The following is a 6,548-nucleotide window of genomic DNA, read 5'->3' as shown; positions in this document are numbered from 1 at the left end:
GGACGCGCCGGCATTAATGGAATAGGAGAACTCCCGAAGCTTTTAGGGTCCCGGGAAAGGGGGCGTGGCTGGAAACGGAGCTACTGGCTTCGGAGAATTCTGTGACCCTCACCGCCGCGACGACCCTGAGGAAACGCTGTCAGGTCGCCTTTGGTTGACAAGGCGTGGTTGTCCTCGCTGTCCCGCGCTTCGGCGGAATGGGCACCTCACTAGCCCTGGCACTAGCTAGCATCGCTCTAAACTCGAGGTTAGAGGTTTTCAAATTCCGTCCTATTGTTGCCAGAGACCCTCTTCGTTCCTGGTCCAGTGAGCCTTTCCTCCCTCCCGCCTTCTTGCCAAATCCCAGGCTCCTCTGGAGACTCCAGGCAGAGAAGGGAAACGCACAGTGGAGCTGAAATGAAGCCACGAGAAGGAGCCCCTCCTCAGTGTCCTGGGACCACAGAGAGTTGCAAGAGCCTGTTCTATTATTTAGCTGAGTGTGTTATATTAGGAAAATATTTTCGCATCTTTAGGCCCTGTCCCTCAAACTTGGGCTGGATCAGTAACATTTAAACATTTTATTAGGCAAGGAACTTTTGGTAGGATAGTCATTAAAAGCAAGGGACTCCTTGGATTCAAATCTGGCAACACCGCTTAAGAGATCTTGGCTGGATTACCTAACCTTTAAGCATCAGCTTAATAGGCGTAATATTGATAGCCAATAATAATAGTAACTATGTAACAGACTTGTTAGATTGAAATGAGTTAGTTAAAATGCGTAAGCCAGCCCCTGGCACATAGGAAGTAGTCTGTGAACTATATATTTACAGTTTGGTGTTTAGCAGGGGTGGGTGGCCCAGCGCCTATCTGCTTGAGTTCACCACACAATAAGCTCTTGCATTTTTTGTGACTCTGGAGACCACATTTTGAAAATTACTGGGCGTGGACCTTCCCTGGTTTGAGCATTCAGAGAGTATAGCATAGCATTTTGAAAATGTGGGCTTTGTTGTCTGACGGAACTGATGTTAAAAGCTGTCAATCATTGTTATCTGCTAGGTGGTGTTAAGCAAGTTGTTTAACCGCTCACCCTTAAGTATTTTCACCTGTAAATTGCAATGTATTTATTTATTTATTTATTTATTTATTTATTTATTTTTTATTATACTTTAAGTTTTAGGGTACATGTGCACAACGTCCAGGTCAGGTTTGTTACATATGTGTACATGTGCCATGTTGGTGTGCTGCACCCATTAACTCTGTCTCTGCATTCAGTAATTCAACTATCAATTGTGGATATTTAAATACATTAAAAAGCAATGTATTTAAATATCCGCAGTTGATAGTTGAATTACTGAATGCAGAGACATTGACCAGTAAGAAGGAACACTGGAAGTGGGCTGTTCTGCCACACTGCTTCCAACCTGAGAATATTACCTGAACCTCAATGAACTAACCAAAATTAAAAGAAAAAAAAAGCTAAGAGGATCCAGTTTTCAGAGAAACAAAATGTGTATCTGAAGAAATATACCTGCTATAGGGCAGAGGCCCATATGAATAACAAAGAGCACCAAGTAGAGCATACACAAGACTTTTAGGAATGAATTCTACCCAGTTACAGTTTGGGGTTTAGCAGGGGTAGGCGGCCTAGAGCCTATCTGCCTCCGTCCACCACACAATGAGCATCTGCATTTTTTATGACTCTGGAAGCTACATTTTGAAAATTATTGGTCATGGGCCCTCCCTGGCTTGAATGTGCAGAGACCCAAAGCACCAGCTTTGATGGGGGTCCTGGGAGCAGTCACCAGATGCCTAGAGATGTACCCAGGGGAGGAGTGAAGAAACTGCCTTGCATGGAAAGAGAGGGACAGCCCAAGTTCCTAGTCCAAGATGTTGCAGATTCTTCATAGCAAATAATTGAAGGATCTAATAATAGGACTGTGGCTTGAAGGCATAGAATTTTCCATAATTTTGGTCAATGTCACATAACTAAGAACAAAAATTGGAGTCAAGTCTGACAAGACAGCAAGGAATTTAGGGGCCAAGATCCTGATGAAAAGGGAATCTTTAAGCAGCCAACCTAAAACTTGGCGGTTTTCTCTTCAAACATTAGCAGAATTCTTAAGATGAACAGGGAAAGAAGATAAGAAGAAAGCTGTTGAAGTGCACAGAAAATTTTCAGAAGTCTCATCACAGATCGGACGAGATAAAGATTATAGTTCAAAACCCACCAGGGAAGAGTTCCCAACTAGAATTCCTGGAGAGCAAAAGAATAAGAACAGAAGCAAACTGGCAATAAATAGAGATGTAGCTGCAATTCAACTTTGAGTCAGCGCCATACCTGACTGGATTGTTATTATCTGCCCCCTCTCTATCTTCCTATGAGAGGAACTCTCTCAGGAGGAATATTATCATTCAGAACTTCTACAATGTTTCGTATACAATGTCTGATAGTTCAACCAAAAATTATAAGGACAGAAAGAAAGACAATAGAAACAAATTCATGGATGACTAAATTATTGAGCTAACAAATATATATTTAAACATAATTGTGGTTAATATGTTCAGTAATGGCGAAGAGTTAACAAGATCAGGAATTTTAATTGAAAATCAAATTAAAATTTTATGAATAAAAATAAAATTGAGAATATAATAGATGTGTATGACAGCAGATCAGATCCACCAAAGAAGAGGAAAGAATACAAATACCTGAATGAGAAGATAACCATTTTATATGCACATATAAAATTTTATATGTTTAAATTTTAATTTTATATATGTAAAATCTTAAAATAGGTATTTTAAGATTTATAAAGTATATATTTTATAAAATAAAAATTTAAATATATAATTTTAATTATATTACATATATAAATATATAATATGTATTTCATGTTTAGCTTGGAAGTTTTTTTATATAAAAACATTTTTTATATAAAAAAATTTGTACTATAAAATTTTTATTTTATATATGTATAAATCTATTTTTACACATAAAAATATATAAGTATAAATACATAAAAATTATGTATAAACATAAAATTGATTTATATATATTTATATTTATATGAATATATTTTACTTATATATAAAAATCTCCAAGCTAAAGTGCAGAGAAGAAAGCACAGAAAAGAACATAAGAAATTATATTAGGCCATCTTGCATTGTATAAATAAACAACTTGAGACTGGATAATTTATAAAGAAAACAGATTTAATCTCACAGTTCTGCAAGCTTTACAGGAAGTATGGTGCTTGCATCTGCTTGGCTTTCGGGGAGGCTTCAAGAAGCTTACAATCATGATGGAAGGTGAAGGGGCTATGGGCATGTCTCACATGGTGGGAGAAGGAGCAAGACAGAGAGTAGGGAGGGAGGTTCCACACACTTAACCAGATATCATGAGAACTTACTATCACAAGGACGTTACCAAGCCATGAGGGACACACCCCCATGACCCAAATACCACCCACCAGGCCCCACCTCCACTGTTAGAGATTACATTTCAACAGGAGATTTCGGTGGGGAGAAATATCCAAACTATATCAGAAACATATGAAACAATGAAAAGATCTAACATACAAAATTAGAGTCTCAGAAAAGATAAAATGAGCAAAGATCAATATGTGAAGAAATAATGATTTAGAATTTTCCAAGCCTGATGAAAAATACTAATCCACAGTGTATAATTTCATTGTAACTCTCAAATGGTATATTGAAATTCTACAAATATTTCCAGGGATGCCTGGAGCCATGGTTTTGATCCTTGGCCAAACCAGAATAGAATATACTACATAGGAATTAATGCAGTTTTGTGCTAATGTAGTTTTCCAAAAAATACCAAGAGGGAAATCTGTAACACCTTGCCAATATTGCTTATAGAAAATTTATTGATGAATGGTTTGCATCTGGTTTCTGTTATGCTATCTTGGTTTCTGCTATTGAACCTGGTCCCATAGCCTGGTTTCAGCTGCGTGACAGGAGTAGTATAAAAGACTCCTATTTGAATGAGCTGTGCCTTCCCTGAAATCAAAATATCTTAGTAGTTCACTTGCTGGCCATAAAGCACAACCTTGTAGCTGAGAGAGGTCTCTGGAATCTGTGTGGGTATTGTGGACCTCCTTTCTTACCCCTGCTGCTTTGTGTCCATATCTGTCACAAATCTTTCATGAGTGTGTGTGTGTGTGTGTGCATGCATACAAGTCTATGTTACGCTGTATTTTTATAAATATCTCTAATAAGCTTTAGAACATTTGTACATTTTAATGGGAAAAAATATGTGAGTAAAATGTGAAAAAAGTCTATTTTTTTCTAACTAAGCATGTTAGCAATTGAATTGGAGGAGAAAAAAATGGTCACTTTTTGAATCAAAATGTATCCTATATGATTTGGTTAAAGAAATACCTGAAAGCATAGAAGAGGAAAAAGATAGAGATGGAAATCATGAAAAAAAGTTGATAGGCTTAAATAGTAGATCTATAAGACTTAATATGTAGACACAAAAGTTCTAGAAAGAAAGAAAGGAAAGAAAGAAACGAGTTTATAAAAGTGAAGAAACAAATGACTAACAGAATAATAGAAAATGTCTTTGTGTTGAAAATTTTTGAGAAGGCATGAATATAGACCAAATAACTCACTACATTTCAGTCTGGATTAGTGAATAAAGACACACTAGACATAAAAAGGTATAATTTCTATACTGTAAGGGTAAAGAGAAAAGCTTTTAGGTAAAAAGGGTAAGTTATCTAAAAATAAAAATGACATTGGATTTCTCTTTTGTAATGTTGGAAGCTAAAAAATTGTTCAATAGCAGTATAGACTAGTAGGATAAAGGGGCTTCAATACATCAGCCAAAATATCATCTCTCCCTAATATAGTGAAATAAATGTTTAAGGATTTTCAAGAATTCAGAGCCTGTATCACTCAGATGTTGCCTGAGTTCACAGTTCAAGAAAGTACTCCAAACAACAAACCAAAAACAGAAATACCCCACAAAAAATTATGGACAAGGAAACCGAGAAAGCCAAGATATAAAATAAATAATAAACCAAAAGTTACATGTATAAAGAATGCAATAAATTATTAGTCATTATGCTAAATGTGAATGGACTGAATTTTTCAATAGAAACTCTCAGAGTCACTCAAGTAACAAAATCCAACCATATGGTGTTTTCTAGAAACATCTGTGAGGTGAGTAAAAAAAGATACCAGGCAAATGAGCAAAAATGTCAAATAATTGAAGGTTAATTTAAGAACTAAAGATAGAGATTGGCCTTATATTTTGATAAAAGGTACAATTTATGAAGAAGTATAATGCCATCAAACCTGCTAAATACATGGAGCAAAAATGCATAAATTTGAGTACTTGATTAAAAAAATACAGTTCTATGGGAAAATTCAATATTTGTGTTTTAGAATTAGAACCACGATACAATAAAATAAAGCCATGCACAGATTGAATAGTATAATTAATAATAATTTCAAAGGTATATATAGAAACCTTATAACTCTAGAATTGATAGTATATTTTGTGTCCGTAGAACATTGACAACACTGATCATGAGTTTTGCCATCTTCATCCTCAACTGATGAATGTGTTTTTAATTGCTCTGAGAAAATAAGCAAAGACAGCTTCCATACCCTTGCCCATCCACACAATACATTCACACACCTACCTGCATCAGTGCCCCTTTTTAGCTAGAAGCCTGTTCGTGTAGTCACTAGTTTCCATCCATTCTTGCTCACATGCCACATGCACCTAACTCCAGTAATTCCCCTCCCTTGCAATGTCAATTTTTCCCTCTATACTATATCCTTCCCATCATCAAGTATGCTGTCATTTCTCCAAAACAAAACAAAATTTTCTGGGCCCCTGTTTTAGTTAGTGTGGGCTGTTATAACAAAATACCATAAACTAGATGGTCGACAACAACAGGAACTTATTGCTCACAGTTCTGGGGGTTGGAAGTCCAAGATCAAGGAACCAACAGATTCAGTTTAGTGAGGGCCCACTTCCTGGTTCATTTATGGCTGTCTTCTTGTGGAGTCCTCACATGGCAGAAGGGACCAGGGAGCTTTCTGGAACCTCTTTTATAAGGACACCAATTCCATTCATGAAGGCTCTGCCCTCACAACCTAATCATGTCCCAAAGTCTCCACCTCCTAATATCATCAGATTGAGGATTATGTTTCAGCGTATGAATTTGGGAGGACACCATGTAGTCTATAGCAGGCCCACTTCCCCCTCAGCTACTGTATCATTTCTGTCCTTCCTTTTGAGCCAAACTTCTTAGAAAGTTGTCCATTGTCTTCAATTTTTTCTCCTTCCAGTCTTTTTTGGCCTTAGTTCAATTAGGTTTTCACCCTACCATCTCACTGAAACTGCTCTTTTCAAAATAACTTGATCTCAATGTTGCTAAATTCAATGGTCAGTTTTCAGTCTCATCTGCTTCTATCAGCAGAATTTGGCACGATTGATTTCAAGCATTTGGTACAATTAATCTCTTTCTACCTTGAAACATTTTCTTCACTTGGAGTTTTAGACAGCACGCTCTTCAGGTTTTCCTCTCTGGATG

General features: G+C 36.7%; 1 protein-coding gene across 1 annotated transcript in view; it reads left to right on the top strand.

Moving 5' to 3' along the window:
- The first annotated feature begins 67 nt into the window (after positions 1–67).
- Positions 68–6,548, top strand: part of NLRP14 (NLR family pyrin domain containing 14) — a 52,435-nt gene continuing 45,954 nt past the window's right edge. Inside the window, exon 1 of the mRNA XM_032168033.2 lies at positions 68–247. The gene's annotated coding sequence lies outside the window, so the exon portion shown is untranslated. The remainder of the gene's footprint in view (positions 248–6,548) is intronic.

This window comes from Hylobates moloch, unplaced genomic scaffold (genome assembly GCF_009828535.3).
Source record: "Hylobates moloch isolate HMO894 unplaced genomic scaffold, HMol_V3 SCAFFOLD_11, whole genome shotgun sequence".
NCBI lineage: Eukaryota > Metazoa > Chordata > Mammalia > Primates > Hylobatidae > Hylobates > Hylobates moloch.
The sequence above is the reverse complement of the archived record's forward strand: the minus strand, read 5'-3'. Positions and strand labels throughout refer to the sequence as shown.